The following is a 26,684-nucleotide window of genomic DNA, read 5'->3' on the forward strand; positions in this document are numbered from 1 at the left end:
CACATTCATGAATATGTAGGAAGTGGCTTTAGTGAGTAAATTACCCTAGATGGTATACTATTTTCACTGCCACTTAAAACTATACATTGCTTCTAATGGGCATGCAAGTTCCAGCCTTTGATTTGAACAGTTGGAGGAGTGTGTTCTTGTTGGTTCTGTGGTTTAGCTTTCAATCTTGTATTTGATACCTAAGGGTTTTAAAGAGCAAATTAAAGATGTGGTATGAATGCTTTATAGCAATCTGCTTATGAAGCTGTTGGCTAAAATGACAAGCATTTTTTTTTCTTATATATCAGTCTTGAAGATTTCCTTGTATTTCATGCTCCTTTGGTTTTAAATGTGCTATTGCTTCTCGTATATGAGGCACTATAAAAAAGGGATAAAGAGTGGGAAAAGAAGTGTCATACCTATTGATGTGATCATTTTGAATCAAGAATCAGATTCCTGAAGTTGAACAGTACTAATGTTTTTTGAATTTTACTTGCCAGCTTCTTCTTACCCTATTATGATTTACGGAAATAAATCTTCTTACACGCGTCTGAGTACATGAATTTATACTCTCACTCCCCTAGTGACCTTGGAAAAGATGCCTTTGGTTCAAGAATGGAAGTGGGAGCCTTAGGTTCAATTTGCAGCAGACTTCCTGTGTTTCTTTGGGAAAGTGACTTGGACCCAGACCCACAAAGATATTTAGGCATATAACTTCCCTTGATTTCAGCAAGAATTAGACTTGCTCTTAATCTTTCCCTGCTTCATTTTCCCATCTGGAAAGTAAATCTAATGTCTCAACCTCATGGGTTTATTATGTAATAAATTAATTAATTATGATGTGCCTACATAGTCTGGTGACAAACAGGAGTAAACAAGGAGTCCAAATCTAATATGCTGTGCCTTTTAGTCATCTCTCATTGAGATAGTTTGACTAGCCTGCTTGTTGAGAGCTTTGCAAGGTTGTGACAGCCCATTTATTCAAACTTCAAAGTTTTTCTCTTAAATTGTTTCTTGTTAGGTGCCCCTCTCTATTCTTGACAACTCAAACTGGAGCTTGTCCTAAAATGAAATCAGATAAATCTCTCCCTAGGGAATTAGAAGGAACCTTTTGCTTTTTTATTTGCTAAACCTTCCATTGAGACCCTTCCTCACATGCCTCCCAAGTCTACTCCATTTTGAAAGTGAGAACAATGGTGTTCTGGTCCTATCCCAAAAAGCAAAGGTAGGGATTTGATGGAAACAAGCTGCCATAACAACATAAATAATTAAACTACATTATTAAGCCAGAGAAGACAATTACAGTCTAGTCTGACCTGTATATTGTAGGCCATAAAATTTCATTCAGTGATTCTTTGAGAAATGAAAATAGACCATATCTTTTAGAAAAGCTATTTGCAGGCTGCAGGTGATAGCCAGTCTGCTGCATCCTTTAATAAGCTGTATAATTAATAACACTCTAGTATCTCTCTCTCATCTCACACAAACATATCCCTTAATATTTTTAGTGCAAAGGCAAGCACTCAAAAGTAAGGAAGCGTCCAAATTAATTTTCTGTGCCACCTTAATTTAAATTCTTGTGCAAATGCATTACATAATAGTCTTCAGTTACATGATCATGCATTTTTTTTACAGCTGTTAAGTATTTTGTTTTATCTTCCTTGTTCAGTGAGTGTCCCATGCCTTATTTACTGCATGCTATTCAAACTTTGTTCTGAAGACAAAATTATTAATTTTCTCATGGGTGTTTTTGGTGGTTCCCATCATTCTAATAGCATCTGAGTGGTTCATAAAGAATAATTTATTTTTACTATCTTCCTTGGAGACAGAGGCACTATTGTTCCTATTTCACAAATGGAGAACCGAGACATAAAGCAATTAAGTCAAAAGTATGCCCAATTTGAGATTTCTCAGACCTAATTGTTCAGGCTGCTTAGCACTGTAAAACACTTAATATACTCAAAGTATACCTCCCAGGATTTTAGATGCAACTGAGAGTGTTCAGTGTGTCTGCAAAGCAGATCCCAGGGACTCAAGTTGGGCTCCCAGAAAATGAAAAATGAAAAACAAATGACCAGTTTAGCTTAAGTGACTTGCCTAGAATCACATAGTGATGTATTCTTATTACCCAGGACTGCATTCAGTTACTTCCTGTCAGTAGTCCTCATCCTCCTTTCCTGCATGCTTCCCGACTTCTACAAAAAATAACTTAGCCTACAGACCAAAATCTCCTTTAGTAGACAACCATGATTGAGTCCTAGACTAGGGCTGTGTAAAACAGAAGCATTCCGTTTCGACAGAAGAGTGTTTCGTTTTGACTTTTCTTTGAAGTCAATATGGCTGTTCCGTTGAAACAGGGTTGATGTTTCACAGGACACTCATGGGACACTCACTGAACAAGGAAGATGAAACATCGCAAAACATTTCGATGTTTCGCCCATAGGATATAATAGGGTATGTCAAAACAGGCTATAACTTTGTCATTTCTGGCTACATTTGGATGAATCTTATAGAAATGGTAGCCCCTTCTGAGGGCATGACGCATGCCACATTTCAAGAAGATAGGTATAGGGGGTTCAGAGAAACTGTACCCCAAAGTCTTGAGAGAAAAACTCATGTCATGTGTATGTGTTAAGTCACAGCGGGGTCAAAACTGCAGGGATGGTAGCCCCTGCTGAGGCAACAAAGCCTGCCATGTTTCAAGGAGATAGGTGCAGGGGTTTGGGGAAACTGCACCCCAAAATCTTGAAGGCAAAACTTGTATCATATGTATGTGTTAAGACACAGTGGGGTCAAAACTGCAGGCATCCTAGCAGCTGTGGAGGCCACAAATCCTGCTAAGTTTCAAGGAGATAGGTGCAGGGGTTTGGGGAAACTGCACCCCAAAATCTTGAAGGCAAAACTTGTATCATATGTATGTGTTAAGACACAGTGGGGTCAAAACTGCAGGCATCCTAGCAGCTGTGGAGGCCACAAATCCTGCTAAGTTTCAAGGAGATAGGTGCAGGGGTTTGGGGAAACTGCACCCCAAAATCATGAAAGCAATACTCAAGTCACGTGTATGTGTTAAGCCACAGTAGGGTCAAAACTGCAGGCTTGCTAGCCCCTGCTGAGGCCATGAAGTCTGCCAAGTTTCAAGGAGATAGATGCAGAGGTTTGGGGGGAACTGCACCTCAAGCTGCGGACAAGCAAAACTCGTGACATGGGTGACACTGTGTGTGTTAAGGTGCAACAGGGTGAAAGCTGCAGGAATGGTAGCTCCTACTGAGGCCCCAAAGCCTGCCAGGTGTCGGTGACATAGGTGCAGGGGTTCTGGGTTTTGGGGCCCTGCACCTCTGGCCACAGGCAGGAAAAATCTGTGTCATGGGTGATTGTGCAACTGTGTCTGTCTTGGAACCACTGCAGGCCTGGCTGCTAGGCCCTGCTGTGGCCACAAAGCCTGCCAGCTGTCAAGGAGATTGTGCAGGGGCCCTGCATCCCTAGCTGCTCATAGGCAAAACTCGTGTCATAGGTGCTTGTGCAACTGCTGCCTCTCATCAGGCAGCAGGACTGAAAATCCCCCATCACTTGTCACCAAGACCTGAGGGTAATAATTGACCACAGTATGAACATGAGCTGGCAGTGTGATGCTGTAGCCAGCAGGGCCAACAATATGCTGGCATGCATCAATTGATGCATCTCCAGCAAAACCATTGCAAAGAAGTGATTTTCCTGCTTTACTCACCTCTACCCAGTACTGGTGAGATGGCAGCTGGAGTACTGCATCCAGTTCTGGGCTCCGCACCTTAACAAGGACATGGTAAAGCTTGAGAGAGTCCAGAGAAGGGCTACCCATATGGTAAGAGACTTGCACAGCAAGCCATATGAGGAAAGGCTGAGGGACCTGGGACTCTTTAGCCTGAAAAAGAGAAGGCTGAGAGGAGACTTGGTAGCAGCTTACTGCTACATCAGAAGCATACATCTAGGGCTTGGTGAAAAACTGTTCACCAGGACACCCTTGGGGAAACTAGGAGTAATGGTCACAAATTTGTGGAAGATCATTTCAGGCTTGTTTCAGGTTCAACATTAGGAAAAACTACTTCACAACTAGGGTGTCCAGACTGTGACCATCAATTGATGCATTCCAGCGTATTGTTGGCCCTGCTGGCTACAGCATCACACTGCTGGCTCATGTTCATACTGTGGTCAGTTATTACCCCCAGGTCTATGGTGGCAAGTGATGGGCGATCTTCAGTCCTGCTGCCTGATGGGAGGCAGCAGTTGCACAAGCACCCCTGTCATGAGTTTTGCCTGTGAGCAGCTAGGGGTGCAGGGCCCCAGAGCCCCCCTGCACCTATCTCCTTGACAGCTGGCAGGCGTAGGGGCTGCAGCAGGGCGTAGCAGCCAGGCCTGCAGTAGTTTCTCCTCCCCCATGCTGCGAGATAGATACCGTTGCACAAGCACCCATGACACGAGTTTTGCCTGTCAGCAGCTAGAGGTGCAGGGCCCCAAAACCCAGAACCCCTGCACCTATCTCACTGACACCTGGCAGGCTTTGGGGCCTCAGCAGGGGCTACCATCCTTGCAGCTGTCACCCTGCTGCACACTTTATGCCCTCAGAAGGGGCTACCATTTCTGCAAGATTTAACCAAATCTGGCCAGAAGTGACAAAGTTATAGGCTGTTTCAACTTTCGCCATTATAGCCTATGGTCGAAACGGCAAACATTTTGACTTGCCTAGTTTTGTTTCGAGGCTGTTTCGACTATATCTGTTTCATTTCAATTTTGCTGTTTAGTCCTCAAAACAGATTGAAACAGCATTGAAACAAACCTGGTGGCGAAATTTTGCACAGCCCTATCCTGGAGTATGTTCATTCGGTGTGCTGAGTGAGGCAGAAATCCTGCTGAAAAGAACAATATATGATTCTGTAGTTAAACATGCATCACAATGCTTACTCACATTGGAGGTGAATTAAGGCTGCACATACAGCTGAATTCAGCCTTTATTTTCCATCTGTTGAATGCTGGACTTTGTAACCACGGCTTTGGAGTGGTCTGTTTCTCCTGCACATTTCTGCCGTGCTTAACTCCTTTACCCCTTTGCCTACAATCTATTTCATACCAGTCTCTCACCCTCCTGGTCCTTGGTTCCAGTCCATTCTCCTCACCTAACAGATCTCAGTCTTTACTTCTTGTGCTTTCCATCCCAGTGACTTTTTTTCTTTCCTAACTATCTCCAGTCATCTTCTCTCCCCATTCATTTGGTATCTTGTCTCAGTATTTTTGACCAGACTATTCCCAGTCTACCTTTCTATTGAACTTCCTTCCAGCCGCCCTTCTATATCTGTCCCAGTTCCCTACACTTGGCTTCTCATCTACCCTTTCTTATTTCCATCCTGCCCCAGCTTTCTTAACACCTCCCAGTGCCTATTTTCCTTTCTTCTTCCCCCCCGACTTCTTGTCTCAGTATGCCTTCCCATCCCTTGCTCAAGGTATAGGTCTTATCCCCTCTGCATTCAATTTGTGCAGCTTCATATTGCCCAGGAAAGGCAACAATTACTAAGGAAGCAGGAGAAGCAGAACAAGCTTTTTGTTCTTGATTCTGGTGCCTGGTATGGCCTAAGGCAGCTGCAAGTTATAGTTGAAAGGAAAGTCCTTCTCGGCTTCAGGCAGCGATATAGCCAAAGTGGGCAGAATTTTGAGGGAATTTAACTGCTAAAATCTAAGTATCTAATGAACACTAGCAAACTGTGATTTTTCATACTTGTATTACTAGTCCAATTTGGGTGGATTTTCAAAGAAAAGGCAAAAGATATCTCTCTGGCACAAAGTCCACCCAGCCTTTGCCAGATTTCAAGTTTCTTCTCCAAAGCATGGGTCCAATAGAGAAAAGGTCACCAGAATGTTTTAACTAAGACTAAAGTGGAAATTTTCAGAACTGCCTAATATGCTAGGCACACTACATACTAATCTTTAAAACAAAAAACATCATATTGTGAGATGTACCTTGAAAAATCTGCTACCCAGAACCAGCGTCTATCAGTACAGTACTAGTAATTTGAGCCTTATGGTACTGTGTGAACTACTTAGCTAAACAAGATAATGCCAGTTTTTCTCAAAGGTTGAAAATAATCCTCTAAAACAGCATGAAGATGATCTATGATTTGTAACAGTCAGTGTCTGTTTTTTGCAAATTGATTAATACTGGGCACATCAACATGAGATGCTTTGCTGCATAGCAGACTAATTTTCTGTGCAGTAAAGCCATCGTCATCTATACATGCGCAGGAATTGGGGCATATTAGACTAATTTACTGCATTGCCAAATAGTCCTGTCAGATACAAGTGGTATCTGGCAGCGCAGTAAACTACTGTGCTTAAACACACTTGTAGATGGTGACATACTCTGGGTCAAATTGAGCTGGAGTATATTTAGTCCCATGAATTGCATATGTAGATGCACCCACTGTCAAACCACAATAAGCTATAGAATCAGGATGTGTCAAATGGAAGCTTTTTGTTCCTTTCACTCTAACATCTCCAGGCTATCAATTGTTTTATTAGAGGCTTCCAGATTTGATGAATGTGAAAGAAGAGAACAAGATATTTTTTATGTTGCTTCTAGTTCAGATGTTGAAGGAAACGGGAAATCAGAAGTAAGCACAAGTTGTATCTGTACAGTGTTTTTAACTCAGCTGGACAGGGAGAAAATTCTTTCTGCTGTTCTGTACTCTCTTGTCCCTGATTCTGAGAGAGGAATTTGAAGTTAAGCAAAACATGGTCTCTTCTTGTCAGCAGCTAGGGGAATGTGGATTCAATTCTCTAAACAAAGCCCAGGATTGTTGTCAGATCTCTGTCTTCAAAAGCTTTCCTAAGCCAGTATAATGAAAATACAGGTTTTAGGCTGAGTGTTCCTCCAAAACACCTGTGTGTTCTTCCCAAAGCATAAAGTTGAATGCAGTGTCCTTCATGTAAAACACTTTAACAGGTTACCAGGAGCTTATTGTTTGGAATTTTCACTGAAACCTTTTAGATCAAAAAAAAATTCAAAATATTTCTGCAAAGCTGAAAACATGTGGGACCTAGATTGTAAGGGGCTGGAAGGGACCTTGCAAGATCATCGGGTGCAGCCCTTCTGCACTAGATATGTACAGGAGAGGTTTGCTGCAGAGCTGACTAATTAGCTCCGCAGATCTACACGTGCAGCCCTATTTTAGGCTGCAGTAAACTAATAAACTCTGCTAGAGGTTAGTACTTGTAAATAAAAGTACTGTGCCCCCTGCCAGTTAGGACTGCTCCGACTCAGCTCAATGTGCTGCATTCCTGGGTGCATGTTCAAACATGGATCTTGGGAGCAATAAGCTCTGGCTCAGTATGTGCCAGAGTTTATTGGTGTGTGTTAATTGCATGTATAGATGTGCCCATGGTGTCTCTTTCCTTAAATTACTCAAGATAAGGCATAAGATACCCCTTGGAAAATGGCAGCTCCTAGGTTTCTTATTTTTTTTGCAAAGAACTCAAAAACAGGTCAAACTGTTTTAACTCTCAGGATTTTTATTTGAACTCTGGATTTATCTTGTGAATTTTGTTTGTGCAGCTAACATTGTCATGGCACCCTGGTTGAGAATCACTGCCTTAAATCCTTGAGAGTTGGTATGAATGACAAGTTACAAATAGCATTTTATTCCTCACTTTAAGAGAATTTTTTAAACCTTTGATTATACTGATTTACCTGCTTGGATATAACAGTTTGGTCCTTGGTAAGAGAAGGCTATCACTTGCTCAAGCATACCTAATGTGATTTACCTCTCTTAACTGTGCTTTCTGCCAGTCCCCTGTACTTGTCTTGCACTTATCTCTACTTTCCTACACACAATTTGTCCATGGTTACTATGACAGATGTCCTGTTTTTTTTAAATTATATTTAAAAAAAAAGACTTTCTGCCTTCTCCTCAAAAGTCAACAGTTCAACACAGTATACAACACAGGACATCAATAATGCAAAGAATTCAAAAAATGTAAAGGAGAGGCAGCCGGAGGTGGGTAATCTAACAAACGTCTGCCCATTTCATTGCTAGTGGAGCTTTGTCTACCATGCTTTTTTGCCTATAGCATGTTTTCGAGCTCTCTGCATACCTCTTTGGCTAGGGACAGTCATTACACATAAACAGGTTTAAGTGATCAGAAACTGTTTTAAATCTGTAACAGGACAGAAGTTCAGTGCACATAAACAAGTTTGAAAATGGCTGAAACCAGTTTGAGATAAACTAGGTTGAATGTAGTATCAGACTTAAATGATTTGGGTCAAACCGGTTTATGCAATGTCTGTCTCAGACACCTTCCTGGTTTAAGTTAAATCAGAGTCCCTTGGCATCCCAGCATGCTCTCTGGGCTGGGTGGGGCTCTCTGTTCCAAGGAGCTGGGCTGGCCCCTCCCTTCTGCTCCCTGGATGCAGCTCTGGCAGAGACTGCACATACAGTGGGGTCTGTCTGTCTTCCTCCTGCTCCTCCCCTCCCCTTTGCCTTACACAGACACCTCTCAGCATTAGCTAGCATACCGCATGCTGGCTATGTCTGCGCTGTGGGAGATGGGACAAAGGCAGACAGGACTGTGTCAGTTTAGGGCTCTTTGGAAGTAATCAACAGGTAGTTGGTAATGTCCCTCTCTTCCTTCCTTGGAAAAGCTGTTTAAGAAGAGTTTGAATTAATGGAGAGAGGCTGTTGTTTTCTTAATGAGCTGATTAAATACTGAGTTAGGGATGATAAACACTGTGTTAGTCCAGAGGGGAAATCTGTGCAGCTACAAACCAGTTTAGCCTAGCCAGGTTAGACTAACCTGCAAAGACTGAATCAATTCAGGCTCAGGCTTTTTGAGCGTCTGTCCCTAGCCTTTGTGTTTAACTGTAGTGTGTGTGGGGGGCCAGAGTAGATGTTTTTGTGGACTGTTTTAGACAAATGGTTGCATATTAATGCAAGGGACTGCACTTGATGGCCCAGAAGTTCCCTTTCAGTGTTATGTTCCTAACCCAATATGAGGCAGAAGCTAACTCTCTCAAATAACCATGCATATGAGATGCTAGTAAATTTCATTGTTTATCAATATTTTGCTTCTAATTATTTGAATAATCAAACCAATTTGTGTCTTTTGACCTTCAAATTGTTATTTAAAGATCAGTCCTTTAAAAATACATAATTATTTATGAAATGGAGCACCTTCAAGGATAGCAATGCTTACAAATTCTGTTGAATGATCTAAATTCTGGGAACATCTGAAAAACAATATTTTATCCTCCATTAAAAATATTATCCAAATGTCGACAAGAAATCTTATGTATTAAGGCATAGTGCTGGTTCCAACACAACTTTTTATACATCATCACAGACCTAGATTAACAGAGGAGTAAATCTGGCTCAGCTTGTACCAAAAAGGAATTTAACGAACAAAGTTTATTTTGACTCTGCCAGTTGTTTGCTATTTTCCCTACTCTCAGGTTCCAAAGTTAAGGAAAAAACTAAATTTGCAATCTCTTTCCAGAAGTTTAGTACTTCAGTGCCTTTTCAGAAAAGACAAACAAATACTTTTTTACAAGATGTTTTTCTTAGAATTGTTTTAACTATTACTTCACCTTGCTTTTGCAGTGGCTGTGAGCTATAGAGTGAATTAACTATTTGAGGCTTAACTGCAGAGTACCACCCAAGTGAATTTTTTACTTAATCATTTATTTATCTTTGTATCTGAACACAATATAAGTCATACATTTTCCTAATTAGAAGGAATTAGAAGCAATTCACTATGCACATAGCAGTTTTGTGAACTAACTAACTAACTAAAGATGAGTCAAAACAAAGTGGAAATTGTTTTTGGATTTTTTTTTAAGTTTTCTTTGTTGAGGTAAATGGAATTATTTTGCTTTGGAGTTATTTGGGGTGGGGGGCAAGGTTTGAATTAAGCTATTTGCTTAATTTGACTGTGACTTGAAAACAACTTTGCCCCCACCCCTGCCAATGCATTTTTATCAGTTTATTCTTGTCAGAAATAATTTTGTATACCTTTGTCCCTAATCACCTATATTTTTAATATAAAATTAGATGCCTTGGAACTAGAACAGCATTGTTTGTAACAGTTACTGATAAAAACTATTAAATAATATAGCAAGCAGATACAGTTATAAGATTGTTACTTTTGATATGCAAGTTACTGTTAGCCCCATGGTTGCAATAAACTCTATATTTTTAGTTTTTGGAAGTTATGATTTGTATACTTTAATTATGTTAGAATATCTGGCATGAAACTACTCAGAAGCCTGTTATCCTTGTACAGCATTCCTCAAACACATGAAAAAGAAAAGGATATATGCAAACAGGAAAAATTCACCTTTAAATGGAAGCATTATGTGCTCAGTGGCCTAAAATTGAAACTTGAAACGAGGAATAATTTTATTATCACTGAGTAAATTAAGCAATGCAACTTCTCCTAATGACGTAAGCATATTTAAGGCCAAGGTCATTCAGAATACCTTACAATCTTATGTGTTTTCCACTCTAAAAGAGGTGCAAGTTCACATGGAGTTTTTATGTTTCTCTTTGAATGCAGCAAGATTTTATATCTTCCTCTTTTCTTTATTTTTAAGGAATTCTAGTAACTTTTTCCTATGGTTTCAGGGATTGTGCTACATGTTGCATTGGCTTGGAAATAGCTATAATTAGCTGCTGATATAGATATGACCTTTTTTAGTGCGTCTTTTAAAGAAAGCATATGCCTGAATGTGTGTGTGTGTGTACACATGCAGATTTATGTATGAATGTACATTAATGTATGAGTTAGCATTGTCTATGTGTACACACAGAATGTATGGGGAAAATTAATAAAAAGCATACTGAGGTTACAAAGTCAAGAACTCAAAAGTTCAAAAATGCTGGTATTAAAATTGTTTCTGCAGCCTTCATTTGTCTCAATTATGTATATTTATTGTGATGCAGTATTTCAATTGTAAGAAATTTTTAATTTGACACAAATTATGTGTATTTCTCTAACCTGATAAGGGAAGAGGAAAGGAAATCAGTCTAATTGTTCGTGGTCTACCAGAATTATAAAAAAATAAAATCAGATTCTTATGACTGAACAAGTTAGGCAATCTTAAATATAGGGGGCATATATAAAATGCAGATTAATTTTAGTATTGTATTAACATAAATTTTACACTTAATATATTGCATAGTGAACTAACATAGTGCACCTTTTGTGTTTCTTCAAGTTTAGAATTTTTAAATATGTAACTTTTAGCTTGCATTCACTTAGTATTTCATGTTTACTTGCCTTATTTGTATCAGATATGTGTAGCAAGTAATGAGAAATGTTATGTGCTTAATATATCCGTATTCATGTCATACCAGTTATTAGAAGAATTTGAAGGTCAAATTGTGGGGTGAAGTAAACTGAAGAAAGAGTTTATTTTCATATTTGTTTATACTAGTAATGGTAGAGCAGTAGTTTTCAACTTTTTAGACTCAAGGCACCTCTTGGAAAATGTCAGCTCTAAATTTTCACTTGATTTTTGACTACAAAGAAATAATAGAGTAATTATTTTCTAGCGCAAAGAACTCAGAAAAAACAAAACAGACTTTTAAGACTGTGAATTCCTATTTGAAGTTTCTGGGTTTAACTTTTGAATCATGTTTGCATATCTAACAGTGCTAATATTGCATGGGGCTCTGCAGCACCCCTGAAAGGATGTCATAGTAGTCCAAGGTGCCCCAGCAACCTGGATGAGAATCACTGGTCCAGACAATAAAGAAAACTACCTGCAGATCTGAGTATGCAGGACAGCAATAACAGAGCTGTTTAGATTTCAGCAACTGCATCATAGCAATAGGAAAAGGTAGAAACTTTTTATTTTAATGAAAGTTTAAATTATATAGCATTCTGAAATGCAACCCAAACTGGAAATATTCTAAGACTGAGTGATCTGCTATCTATGAATGTAACTTTTGGAAAGGGGCATATAGAGCATGTGATGCAACACCACATATTATTACACAACTCATATATTTTCCAGTTAAAAAGAAACTAGAAGATTTACTAATATGTTAAGGGCCTAGGGCTAGGGTTACCGTACATCTGGGCTTTCCCAGACATGCCCTCTTTTTGGGTCCTCCCATCTCCATCCAGGCAGCTTTTTGAAATCTGAACAAATGTCTGGGATTTTGCTGTGCTCCACTGGTGGGATCAGGGGGAGGATGATTAGAGACAGGGGCACCATTTGTTTGTGCATATAAACATGCATATTGCTGGCATGCAGCCAGGCAGGGTGGTGGGAGCAGCTTTGGCTTCTGGATGCAGGTAAATCTATGGGGAACTGGGATTGAGGGCCAGGGTTTGGGGACTGTCGGGGAGGACAGTGGAGGGGATGGGTATGTGAGGACGGTCGGGTGACTGTCAGTACTGGAGAATGGCGTCTAGGCATGAGGGCTGTGGCAGGGAGGAGGTGCCTGCCCCTCCAGCAGGGGAAGGGGGCAGGAGGGGCCTTCAGGGGCAGTGGGGAGCTGCACGGCTGGGCTAGTGGCACCGGGGGCCAGTGCCTATACTTGCAGGCTCAAGGCACCTGGGAAATGTTGCCTGGGTGGGGAGGGCATAACGAGGCCACCTGGCATGGCACAGGAGCCCCAGTCTCGGATGGAGGGTACTACAGGCGTCCCATCCTCCTCTCTCCAGCCCACGCTGGGGCTGGACTTGCTCTACTGCCACCCACATGAGCTGGAGCTGCCGCAGCCACTATGTTCTGGCCCAGTCAGGATGGGGGCACCTGGGGGCCCCCTACGGCAAGGCTGCAGGGAGTAGGTGGGTTGTGGGTTGAGAGTGATGGACATCAGCAGGGATAAGGGAGGCTTTGGGTAGGGAGTGAGGGGCACTGGGGGGTGGGTGCTGTGAGCTGAGAATGTGGGGCACTGGCAGCTCCAAGGGCTGTGGGTCAGGAGTGAGGGGCACCAGCATGGTTTGGGGGAGGGGCGGGGAAGTGCAGGTAAGGGGAGGGGCAGCAGCAGGTCTAGGATTCTGCCAGTTTGGAATGAGGGGCAGCACCAGGGATGGGGGGCTGCAGGTTGGGAGTAAGGGGCATCAGTAGGGCTAGAGCAGGGGCAAGCAGTTTGTGACCGCCTGGCCTTGAACATCCGGTCATATGCGGCCTTGGCCTAGCTGGTCAGTGATGTTCACCCTATTGTCTCCTGTAGGCTGTTGAGTAGATGTTTATTCCCAGAGCGGTTACCCCCAATCTCACCTGTCACAACTTTAAATGCTCTATCAGTGGTGGGGGTCTGACCACTTGGGGTCCCTCGGCAGCGGGTCGTCCATCTGTCGGTAGTCTGCAGGGCTCCACCTCTCCTACACCCCGACCTCACACCAAGCCTCGGCAGATCACTATGTTTCTTTGGCCATACTCCCGACACCGTTGTGCCCCCTGTCTATGTTGGTCTGGATACCCCTGTCGCGTCTGGAGTATTAGCTCCCAAAGGGTGCACTGCTTGAAGAGTCCTAGATTGCTTGTGGTATTTAACTTGGGTCACAGGGCCGATTCCCCTTCCTCAGGGCATGAAGCTTGACCCAGGTCCCAAGCGAAGATAGAGCTCAAAAGAGCTCTGCTACCGTCATCCCACCTATATCACCAGGCCCTACTCCTCAACCCCTCCAAAAAGGGGGAAACACAAATACCAATCAAAAAAATCCCACTATTGTTTCGATGGACCTGCGCGGTCCCCTCCCGAGCCCTTCCGCCAGGGTTCTGGTACCTGACTCTCTCATGGTCTGTCAGGGGCTAAAGCCTACTTGTGGCCAGGGTAGCCCGTGGTCTCTCGCCTGGGTCGTTTCCCCCTTTTCCCAACCTTCTATGGATTACAGCCCTGCTCCTGGTTTTCTCCTTTAGTAGCGTCCCCCACCGGGTGCCTCGCAGCCCCTCTGGGGATGCCTGGTCGCTTCTCACACCCAGGATCGGCACCCCATCTCTTGTGACCTCGCTGCGCTGCCCTACGCGCTGTTCCTGTCTAGCGCCTTCCGGAGGGAGCATCTCTTCCACCTCTCCAGTGCCCTCTACACCATAACAGTTGGGATCGTTGAGAGTCACGTCTGGCTCTCCGGTTCTTCCGTTGCTGGTGTCGGCATCAGGGCCCCCTTCGAACTTCACGTTCCCTTTGACACTGTCACCAATGTCAGGAACAGCTTCTACTTCCTTACGCCCTTTGCTGCTGTTGCTGGAGTAAAGAGCCGCTTCTGGCTCCCTACTCCCTCCGTCGCTATTGCCAGAATAAGGAGCAGCCTCCGCAAGCTTTTTTCCTGAAGGGACTCCCAGGAGGCACCCAGTATTGGTGCCTTCACTGGCTCTGATCTCCCCTCCCCTCCACTTCACCGGTGGTTTGTTTTATTCACGCTGACCGGTGATTACCCATGACATCACCAGCCAATCTCAGTTGTATAAAAGTGTGGCTCACGATCCACATGGGTTTCTTCTGTTTCAGCTGCGTCGTGGGTCCTGCTGCAGATGAGTACTTTCCTTGTTTATTGTCCATTTTCATTTTCTTTTCCTCAGGGGGTTCCCATCCCCGGGAGTCCCCATTTGTAATTTGGGATTCTTTCTCCCACTCTCCCCCGGGACACAGTTATTTTGGGCGGAGGCCCGCTTACCGAGTTTTGGTGAGCTGTAGAGGGCCACATGGGTAGTCCCACCCCTTTACAGGTGCCCTGCCCCCTGGTCACCATTTTGGGACCGGAAGTCCCTCCCCTAATCTCTGACCTTTGCCACCAGACATCCATCCCCTTGCATCTGGAAGTACTCCTTTGGGCAAGAGGGTTTGCCATCTTAGGACAGAAAAAAACAAAAGAAATTGCATACTAAAAATCAAACACCCATAATAATATATTTTAATTTAATTTAAATAAAATATTTCTGCCCTGATTTGTGTGTGTGTGTGCGGTATATGTAGAAGTGATTGCATAATAGCTCAAAATGTAGTCTAACTCTTGTATAGTTTGTGCAGTGTGGTGGGATGGTAGGGGGTATCGGTGGTTGGGTGTGGGGTTTGTAGGGAGCTGTGGGTGGGTGGGTATGGGGGGTTTGTGGGAATGTGTGTTTGTGTGTGTGTGTGTGTGTACAGTATTTGTGGGGTGTATGATGGTTTGTGGGAGGGGTTTGAGGGTATGTGGAGTGTGAGCCGCCTTGTGCACACCCCTTGTGAGCCAGTAAACAACTGCCCCCACCCCACAACAGCCCAGAGCCCAAGTGTGTTGCAGTGCCTTCATGCTACCACCAACAGCATGCAGCCCCAGAATGCGCCAAAAACGCTCTGCACTGCGCTGCCACCCCTGAGCATACTGTGGTAGCAGTGGAGACCAGTGTGCACAACTGCGATTCTGCACACCTTGCACTAGCTATGCGTCCGCCCGTTGGGACTGAGCAGCAGCGGCAGCGGCAGCAGCTGCTCAACAAACTGCTGCTCAGCGTGGGGGAAAGTGGCTTCTCTTCCTTGCTACCGCCAGACAGTTTTTGCTGTGGCCACCCAGAGCCAGCGCCGCGCCGGCCTGCCTTGTGGCTCCTTCACCACCGCCTCTGGGCTGCCCAGGATGACAGCACTGACGGTGTGGAGCAGCTGCAGTGCAGCTCACGTGCAGCTCCTTTATCGTCACCTAACAGCCTAGCAGACATAGGCTCCAGGTGGCTGCAGTAAAAACTGCCCAGCAACAGTGAGGGGATGGGGCTGCTTTCCCCCATGCCGAGCAGCAGTTTTTGCCCAGGTGCAGCTGCCGCTGCTCATCCCCAGTGGGCAAGCCTGGAGCCGGCACTGGGACCCAGGCTGAGCAGTGGCAGCGTGGGACAAACTGCTGCTCAGTGTAGCAGCGGTGTGGGATAAACTGCTGCTCCCCTTCCGGTGCCGGTGCTTTCTGGTGCAGCCACTCGGAGCCCATGCAGGACTGCCCTATGTCTGCTCTGCACTGCCACCGCTGCCCCACAGGGCAGCCCAATGTCAGCATAGACATGGTGGAGACACAAGACAGCCCTGTGCAGGCTGCAAGTGGCTGCACCAGGAAGTGCTGGCCATGGGGAGGGGGAGGGGCCACTTTCCCCCTATGCTGAGCAGCAGTTTGTTCTGCATCGCCACTGCTTAGCTCAGATGAGTGAGCACAGGGTGCACGGAGTTGGGACTGTGCACGCTGTCCCTGCCTGTACAATGGTGGGGGGTGGGGGGGGCGGGGGAACTGGGAGTGAGTGAGTGAGTGTGCAGGAGCCAGCAACAGCTGAACAGGAGTGCAGGACCCATGTCAGTGTCCTAGGGTCAGCGCTGGCAGGGCCCAGAATGGGGCAGCAGGAGTGTGGGGTCCCAACCAGCAGTGGCTCTGTGGAGCCAGGCCAGCTCCCCTCTCTCCCTGCTGGTGCAGCCCAGCCTGGCTCTGTAGACCCCTGCCAGCCTGCACCCCATGTTCCTGCTGCCCTGCTCTGGGCCCCACCAGTGCTGGCCCCGGGACATTGGTGCAGGCCCTGCACGCCTGCTCGCTTCCACTTCTCCTGAGCCCTGCCACCACTTTCCTCACTTGCCTGCCTGCCAGCCAGCTGCTCTGCACCACATGGCTCCTGGCTGCATGGCCAAACTGCAGGACTCACAGGAGTCAGCCCAGCCCCAAGGACAGGGGTGATTGCCTGCAGTCCTCTCCCCACCCCCTTCTTACCTGAATTTCCCACTGAGGCACAGGGAGGCACAAACAACCTGAAGGTCCCAGGCCAGAAGCCTCTGTTAGGCAGGGGCTTCTGGCTGGGTGGGCCTTGCTGTTGCAGAATCCTGCTGTGGGTTCCCCTGGGTCTTACTGCCCCAGTCTCCTGTCATCTTTGACAGGCAGCCAGGGGCAGGTAAATATTCATTTTCTAATTTTTTTAGGGGCCCCGCAGGCCTGATAGAATGGCCTGGCGGGCCGGATTCAGCCCACAGGCCATATTTTGCCCACCCCTGGGCTAGGAGCTGTGGTTTGGGAGTGAGGTGCCCCCCCCCACCGACAGATGTCCTCTTTTTTGGAATTGGAAATATGGTAACCCTACCTAGGGCTATATTATTCAGTTTAAGATCCAAGAAAAATATAACTTTATTGAGATGCACATTCATTTGCTATATTATAGATTATATATTAAAAAACACAACAAACTCGGCAAAAATAATCACAAGCTGTTGTTTCATTAGTTCTGTAATAATTAGAATTAAATGTATCTCTTTTGCAGAGTCATAAAGCAAAATCTAGCCTTCTTGAACATCTTGACAGTGCATCCAATGCTTCACTAAAAGTTATTTCCACACCTGAGCTATTATTTTATCTATAGGTAAAAAACAGTCGGTAGGGCTGTAAAATATGAAGTACATTACTAGGAGCAACTAACAGAATTGCAGAAGAAAAGATATCTTGATTAGTGAAACATCAAGGCCATTAAAAGGAGAGAGGGTCATTAAAACCTTTGGAGTGAAGTGTTTAAAAGATATTGGAAAGATTATAATGAACCATGAAGTCAGTTGACTCTCTGGCTGCTGCTACTGCCAGGCAGTTGGTTTAAACTTTGGGTGGACTATGACTCAAATTGAGGGGGAGCGTAGGGGTGGAGGGGGAGAGTGGGTGAATTACACCCCTGTTTCTGTAATTGTCAGCCCATGCTTCAGGATGGCAGAGGAAACTGAGCCCACTGGAAGACTAGATAATGACAGTAAATAAGCCTTTGCTCTTAATTTACTAACATTGTAAAAATGAAAGGTGTCCTACTGTCATATAGACCAAGTCCCAGCAAGCACAGCTCCAAAAATGATTGGTGCTTTGGAGACGCCCTGTTCAGTGTTTCCCAGAGCATGGGCCATACCCCTCTGAAGGGATGTGAGTGGTTAGTCAGAGATGGGAAAGGATGGGAGAGGGATAGAAAATACAAGTTTTCTACAGAGCTCAATTTTTAATTTTAGGAAGTTTTAGCTCTTAATGCCCAGTACATGAAGCAAGAGATTGAGATTGAGCCCTAGCTATAAAATGTAACTGCTCTTCCCTGCTGAAGTCCTGGAGCAGAATGATACAGTACTTTATGCAGGCAGGTGAATCAAGATCCAAGCTCATATCCACCACACTTTAGAAGAAATAATATATTCTCTCAGTGTTTTCTATCACACCCATTTTCACATGCCAGTACTGTCTCAACCTGTTTCAATATATGATTGACATCTCCTGGAATAACACATTTGTTCTCAGTAGCAAGGACTAGACTCCTTGTAAATTATTGTCTGTTTTTACCAGACAGCAATCCATATTGAACCTTATTAAAGTCATGTGCTCAATTTTTTCATAATTGCTCCCATTCAGAGAATGGCAGGCAGCCAATAAAGCACTAAGTGGAAGTTTCTGTTGGTCCACCTGTCTTTCTGTAGCTAACAAAGTGTGCCGGTTTTTGTCTTGTAGACATTACACAATTCATTGTCAAAGGAACTTGTTATATTTAGACTTGTAATAAATTAGCCTTGGACAACACCAAAGGCATTCAACTATGCGCCTTTGTACAGTAAGTCATGTATTTATTATACAGAGTGACACATTAATACTGTTTGGGTGGAGTGCTTATTCTTAAACTAGTGTAGGCAATTCTGGTTCTTGACCATATTCATCTGTTAAATATCTTAATTTAAAAAAGACAGCATTCTGGATAATTTGTGTTTCATCTAGGGTGCCCACCAGTCGAGGTTTTTGAGCGGCTAGAAGCCCAGAGGTCAAGAGTTTAAGGCCATAGCAGAAGTGCTCACGGCATAGCTCTGTCAGATTCCAGCAAATCTGCGAATTCTGCTAAATACCTTGTCACACAAGAACGTGAGACAGAAAAGGAAAGCCTTGTATGAGATCTGGTTTATTAGCCTTGTTTTTTGTTTTTAACGAATAAAAGTGTTAAGCATCCTACTCATCATCTTGGATATGGTGGCAGTGGATTCCTAAGCCCATAAGTAGTTTGTAGTTGAAGTAACACCTAGGTCAGAAAACCGACTCAAGAAGCAGCGATACAGATGATGTAGGAGGAAAATCACCTGCTTTTTATCAGTGTAATTTGTCTTGCAAGCTTCCCGGGCCTGCAAGCAGACTAGAAAAACAACAGTTGTTCTCTCTGTGGAATATGAGCACAAAACAGATATCCTTAACAGTCTGCAAAAGGAAGTGGTGCAGTGCTTTAATTGGAAATAATATTCAGAAGAGCTTTTTCAGTTATTTCTGTAGGTTTTCTGCCAGGACTTAGTGGGTCATCTAAGTGACTTGAGAGAGGCCCTTAAGAAAATTACAGCAGGACAATCACAATCAGAAATGTGTCTGATTAGTTCAATAAAATCCACATGAAGTTCTGTCTAGCTACTTGCCTGAGCAGCACAGAAAGTTCTCTTCCATTTACATCTGCCACATCAAAATTTGCTCAACAAGCAGAGGAAAGTGAGAAATCAGTCCCACTGCTTTGTTCATCCTTAGACATCCAGTTGCTCAGGAGATGTTATTAAGGAACATATGCATATTAGTTCATTTGCACAGTCAGACAAAGCCCATCCAACTGCCATCTTAATACTGAATCTGGATTCACTAAATAATTTATTTAAGAATTGTACCATATATTGAACCTGATTTTCATGTTCCCGAAACCCCCTTTAATATGTTCTGGATTTGCAGAGGGATCTTATTACCAAATGAAATTAAAAGTGAATCAGGCCCATTGTATCTCATTTTAAATGATCACTGCCAATCTGTCTAAAGCCTTTCACACAGCCTGTTGTAATAGGCTCTTCACAATAGCACTTGCTAAGATCTTTGTGTTGTTTTATCCATTCTAAAGTGAATTCCAGAGATTTGAGTTAAATACGTAGTATTCCTCATAGCAGATCTCACTGTTGCTAGGCAGATAAAAACATCCATACATTCATGAGCATATGTGCCATTGTCTATTCAGCCTGCAGAAGTTAGCAAAGAGCATTTGATTTGAAAATCTAGACTTCCATCAGTACATTAAAGATTTAGACAGAAACTACCGTTTATGGGAGCGAGCATACATAAGAGCTGAAAGCTCAAAGAATTAGAGTCCATGGTTTCTCTCCCAAAAGAATGTAATACATTTATGTAAACTTTTTATAATCATAAAGTGAGGCCTTTATCCTCTCAACAAAGAGTAACATTCTACCCTCAAACACACATGCTCCAATGTGTGTTGTAAGTAACTGAGGGCAGAGTTTTGCCTCTAGTCATTTCAAAAGTCCATGCTTTCATCCTTTCTTTCCCTCTATGAATAAAGGCGAAGTTTCCGGTGACAGAAAGGTGGCATGAAAGGGGAAGAGAATCCTGACAGTTATGTCACCTCTGACCTCTAGAGCATGGAAAAAACCCTACCACCAGAAGCATTTACAATTAATCTGCTATTAAATAAAGTCCTTTTATCTAGTCATCCTTTGTTATCACTCTTCATAATGTGGGCAATACAAAAATAAAAGTAAAAAAAGTTAATGGAAGTTATATGTATTTATTTATATTTATACATACATTAGTCTAAAGCAAGTTTAATCATAAAAAATGTAATACCAGTCAATAAGTCCATGTCATGTAAACAGAGTTCCTTTACATGATTTTTAAAAACAGTAACTTCCATTAAATTAAATATGGATATATACATCATATCTAAGGTTTGGATTGGGATGGGCGAATGTGTTATATAGAGGTACTGTCTAAAGCTGTTTATTTTCTGATAGTGGTAACTAGGTTCAGTGTCCTTCAGCAGCATTGTAGCATTTATTGGAGAATTCAAGTTCTTATTCAAACAAAATAAAGCAACCTGTAATCCACATCCACACCTATCTGATGTAAATGAGCCAGTTACATAATAGAGCTAATTGGCAGAACAACCATTTACTACTAGGAATAGTACACATTAATGTGAATAATTTTGTTAACTTCATTGGCAGTGAACTTTTCATCCAATAATTTTTTTTACATTCCATGTACAACATAGGTTGTTACCTTAGTGGTGTTTCAGAGCTTGATAGAATTACAGAACAAGTGAATGAAAGAATGCCTTAAATGCAATATATTTCAATCTTAATAAGGCATTTGATGCTATCTTACAAAATCTTAATGATAAATTCAGTTCAAATTAACTTGAATATGAACTCTATCATGTGGACTGAAAGCTGGCTGATGGACTAGAAACAAAAGGTAATTATTAACAGCAGTGTTCCATGTTGGGGCAGGTGGCTAGTTGGGTACTTAAGAGTTCAGTGTTGGGTCCTGTTTTAATTAGCTCCTTGATTAGCAATCTAGTAAAGGGAATAAATACCACATCGGTGAATTGATAGTTAAGCATTGTATTTTGAACATGAATAAAGATAACTCTAGTATAGAGACATGAGAAAATAAAGAAAAAGATTTGGTTTAAAAATGAAGTGTAATAAATATAGTAATAAAAAATTGCCTAATATTGGTGCACATTTTTTAACATGATATAGTAGTGCAGAAAGGTGGATGCAGTTTTGGGTTGTATGCCAAGAGGGCTCACATTAAAAGAAAAAAAAAAGCTGGAATTTACTGTATTTACTCAAACATAAGACAAGGTCCCATACTGTACCCCCTTGCTCCCCTCTGCCCCCAGTCTGTATATGGGAAAAAGCTCCTTGTCTTACATTCGCACACAATGACACCACATTAAATACATTATCTCTCATTAAACTGCTGCCAAAGTTGCATGTGTTTGGTAATGGAAACCAACTATGAAGCTAATTACATGCAGTCAACACTGACCATGACTATAAGAAGCATGGCCCATATTGGGCAAACATACTGATGAGAACTTACCTCTTTTTTTTTTTTTTGTCTCAAGGACAAATTAGTTTTGAATTCCAAATAGACTGAGCCGAGCTCAATTGTTCAAGTCTGTGTGGCTCTCCCACCAGGCAAATCTCCCTTCCAGAACCACCTGGCAGGGGAGATACTATGATAAACAGGTTTTTCCAGAGTGAAGCCTGTCCATTGCACTCTGGGTAGGCTGACCCCTGTTCGTTTCCCAAATGTGAGAAACTTGACTACACAATTTTGTGGTAATGGGGGACTGCATTTGTGCTTTCCCTCTGACTTGCTCCTTTGGCCTTTTGGCTAGGAGCAAGCAAGACTAGGAGGCATCTGAACTCCAGTGCCTTTGAGCTTGGGGCCTGCACATTAGATACCTGCCATGGATTTGGGGAGTGTCCAAAGTCCCAGGCTGATGGGAACTTGTGTGTGTGTGCGTGCGCGTGTGTCTCTTAAAAAACAGGCAGGTGTTCCCTCTGCAGGGAACTGGCACTGGGCCTGGATGTACCACAATACCAGGCAGGCACTGGGAGGACCAGAGCTAGTCCTTCCCCCTTCTCCCCCCTTGGTGCCAAAAGTGCTACATTTGATTATAGATAAAAAGGCTGAGATGCTGATGGGAACCTACCACAAGGACAGGTTAGTATGGCCCATCTGAATAAGATATATGGAGGTGCCCATTGTGCTCAGTCCCCCTCAGCACAGACTCCTTTTCAAGTCAGGGTGAGCCACTACATTGTAGGGATGTAAATATTATTTAAAAAATTATCCATTTAAGCTCTTCTAATTATATCATTGAAAAGGTTAACCAAAACCACAGAATCTCAGACACAGCTGCTGCTGGGAGGTATTCCGTGGGCCCTTTGATACAGGGTGTTGGAGGAGGCAGTGGCAAGCCCTTCCAAACAACACAGCTCAGATGAAGCCCCATGCTGGGAGAGAGGGAGCAAGCACATGTGAAAGCTAATTGCTTAATTAATGAGTCATTAGGTTGCCCACTGTTTTCTTCTAAAATCTCATAAGCTGTGGGTGTTATTCCCCCCTTGCCCCTGCCCCTTCCTCTTTCCCTCTCCTTCCTGCATACCCTGCTGCCTTCTGGTACTCGCTAGAGCACTTCATAGCTTCCCTTCCTTATCAGGCTGTGTCCAGCTGCATGCTAAACAATAACTGGTAAACTAGCCAGTGATCACTGGGCTTATTGGTTAAATGAATAATCATTTAACCTTGCACATCTCTACCACAATGCATACAGTATAACTTCTTTTTCTTCACTCCCATGTGCTGAGCTATGGTGTTCTTTCCCATTTCCAGTTACTTCTGTTTCTTCACCAGCCTTAAACGCTTGGCAAACACCACCAAACATAGCCCCAAACAATTCACCCAGAAACCCTGTCATGCCCTGCTTCTCAACCTGTTGCATATAAAAAGTGTGGTCCTGCCCACCATGAGGTGGAGCCATACCAGGTTGCCCTGCACCTCATCTGCATATAAATATTTGGAAGACTCATGACAAAAACACCTGGCTCTAGTCCTGAGTGGGGGCTAATTAGCACATGGCACCTTTGTGGGGGGTTATCTGGAGTAAACACATACCACTGAGCAGTGCTGAGCTGTGGGGTCACCATGGCTTGAAATGCTGTTGACTCTGGTGGGGCCCAGCCCAGTGAACTAGATAGTAAATCATAAGGCTGTTGGCTTTGATCTAATATCATTCATAGTTTGTACTATGTAGAAGTAGGTAAAGAACTGCTACTTAAAAGTGTGTTTATGGAATACATGTGCTAAAACTTGTAGCAATTTCAAAAAAGGTAAAATGTATTAATTCTGGATGAACTAAATTAATATTGCTAGGTTTGTTATCAAGTTTGTGTTGCGCTTCCATATGCTTAGGGAGAGTAATATCTGATAGTAAAGGGTGAGAGAGAAGAGGTTGGAGGCACAAAGAGCAAGGGAGCCACCTGAGCCTTCCTCCCCACCCCCATATTTGTATTCCCTGCTGTAGTAATGGGAAGGGGACAAATTCAAGGTAAATCTCCAATAATTAGATTTTATACCTGGAAAATTATAATAAATTCATACATTTTCCATATACACAATCTAATTATGAGGGAGGGGGGCATCTTGTACTCAAGATGTCAGGGTTATCCTATATTCAAATAAATATGGTGTATTATCAGAAATATTTTGATCAAGTTAAAGGAATTCAGGAGAAAGTATCAAAATAAGTCATACTCCTGTGGAAATAGGCAGCGCCCCCAGTCCTACAAAGAAATCCAGATTGATAAATGTGTGTGTGCAACCTTGTTCTTGTGGAATTTATGGCAAAACCAGGATAATAAAAGTGAAGAGTAAAAGTATAAATATGCACATAGCAGTTTGACTAAGAGGTGCCTTAGGGAGCTTGCTGACAGTCTGCGCATTTGAAAGGCTCTGTGGATAATTTTTTTTTCTAAAACACTGTTGTTGTTAATTTAACTAACCGAAGAATTATCAAATATGTCACATGACACTCAAGCCTGCAAGTTCTCCCACTATTTCCCTGGTCTGACTGTTACATATTTAGTTGGACTTCATGTTTTAAGCAGTGCTTGTGCAGCACTTGATGACTGGTTGCTGCAAACAGCTGTGGCAACAGGTATGCAGGCAACTAGGTGGACTCTGTTTCCCCTCTGACTATCCTCCTCTCTCCCTCCTGGTTCATGGACAGCATGGAGTCCTGCAGAGAGACAAGGAGGTTGCTGTAATAGGGAAGCTGACTGCAGCCAGGACAGAGAGCCACTAAATGTAATATGGGGAAAGGAGAAAGGAAAATTGTGGAGGGAAGGTTGACAGTCTCTAACAAAGAGACAGGATAAATGGGTAAAAGCTAGCTGATAGAATGGGAGAAACTAATGGGAAGCATGAGCAGAATGGGAGAGTTCAATAAGCCACTTTACCCTTCCAGGATGTGTTTACTGGCTCTTGGTTCCATCTCTCACATCACCAGTCCAACACTGTGTTTAGCTGAATGGCCAAATACCATGCGAGACATGGGCACTCAACTACCTAGATCCACCTGGATGAAGAAAAAAACCTTGCTACAAGAGCAATGTGTAATTGTATAGGAAGCTTTTCTTGTTGCTGCCTCTGGCTCTGGATCCATGGCTGTCCTTTTGCCGGCATTAAATACACCGAGCATTTGAAGCTGAAGTTTATGGATAGAGGGAAATTACTCACACTTGATACTAATCAGCTCAATACATAATTTGCATAAAATGTCTCACAGAGCTGTACATGATTTGGCAGATTTGAATGTTCTGCAATATAAAATCTAAACCTGAACAAGGTTATGGTAATACAAGTGAACCAGAAAGTGAAGCTGGCTTAGAAATATGAGTGAAATTAGCAGTAATTTGGCAAGCTAAGTGAAACGATGCAGACCACAAACAGAAAAGACAGAGAGGGGGAAAAGGATATTCTTAGCTTAATTGCATTTCTTATGTAACTTAGTTTGATGTTGACTGTTACTCTTTACTTTTTTTCTCTCTTATATTTATATTCAGGAGAGGTAAAGTCAGCTCTCTGCTACCAGATTTTTTTGAGGAGGCCTATTCAGAGGGTGAAGAAGTGGGTTTCTTACAGAAGCAACCTTATGAGAGAATACTTCCTCTCCATCTTGCAAAATGTTTTTCCATGGAATCATGGAAAAGCATTATTTTGAGTCTTCTTTGTGCTGCTTCTTAGTTGGCAGGGTTGGCATCAGCTGTTGCTGAAATCCTTATTTCACATTTGGAATATAACCATGGATGTAGGTTATGTAGGAGAGAGAGACTGATTTGTAGTAAGCGCTATGACTACGGAGCCAGAATCTATTACTAATAAAACACGAGATTATTTTTAAAGAAATCATAGGCAACTTCATGAGGTGAGCCTCATTGCTGTGTTTGGATTGCTACTACCTTTCAAAACAATTTTTAAATTAAAAAGGTATTTTTTATGGTGGAAATATAAATCAGCCAGAGATTTTCCTCAAATAGAAACTTTCAGACTTCCTCTTCTATTAGTGACTCTGAAGGAGCAGTAGAATATTTAAATTATAAATAAACAAGGACCCATCGAAGTCCGCCTGCCTTTCCTAAAAATAATTTACACTAAAACATAGTAAATAGTTTGTCTTCATAAGACCCTAGGTTTTGTCATGGTACTGCTAGTTGAAACAAACAAATGTGCCATGTTGTGAGGCACATATTTCTGAATTTTGGCAATAGGAAGGCAGATTCTTCTGGTGAGAGGAAATTTAGTCTTAAAAGTTTCTCTTGTTCTAAAAGCAAATATCTGCAAATGTCTTACTGATTAGCTGACTGAATGTAATGGCAAAGGGGCAGTTGTTATATTATTTTTTGGCAGTGAGCTTCAGAACAGTGTTTGACAGATTTTAGGGGATTGCAAAAATAGAATTTGCTAGTTTATTTTCAAAATGTTAACAGGAAATTAGTCTTTTCTTTTTCTTTCAAATCTCCATGTCTCTCTCATGTCAGTGGAAAGAATGATCAATGTATGTAGTCTGTAAGAGCCTAAAGATAAGTGTTTTTGTTTTTGGTGCCAGTTACGAGATCAAAAAGAAACTTACTTCATGGAATCATTTAATTTGTGATTTCAGTCTTTGACTCCAGTACTATACCTAGAATCCTCTCAGTGAGCCCCATTACATGCTATTTAGGATTGGGATATGAATTATTTAATTAGCCAATCAGCTAGGGAATACTGGAATGAAAGGGTAACTGTTCATTCCCTATTGCCAAGGGATTTCCAAGTTTCACAGAAATGGTTTGGTTTGGTTTTGTTTTTTGCATCATTTTGTTGAAATAATGGGCTCCCTACCCTAG

The 26,684-nt window shown here is 42.8% G+C and overlaps 1 protein-coding gene and 1 non-coding gene across 7 annotated transcripts in view; both read left to right on the top strand.

The window, feature by feature from the left end:
* The window catches only part of BMPR1B (bone morphogenetic protein receptor type 1B), a 517,894-nt gene that overhangs the window by 381,844 nt on the left and 109,366 nt on the right, over window positions 1-26,684 (top strand). The window lies entirely within an intron of this gene.
* LOC132248961 (U1 spliceosomal RNA) lies at window positions 21,942-22,102 on the top strand. Its single transcript, XR_009460430.1, has one exon. It is a non-coding gene; the product is annotated as a U1 spliceosomal RNA (small nuclear RNA).

Source organism: Alligator mississippiensis, chromosome 2, assembly GCF_030867095.1.
Source record: "Alligator mississippiensis isolate rAllMis1 chromosome 2, rAllMis1, whole genome shotgun sequence".
Classification (NCBI taxonomy): Eukaryota; Metazoa; Chordata; order Crocodylia; family Alligatoridae; genus Alligator; species Alligator mississippiensis.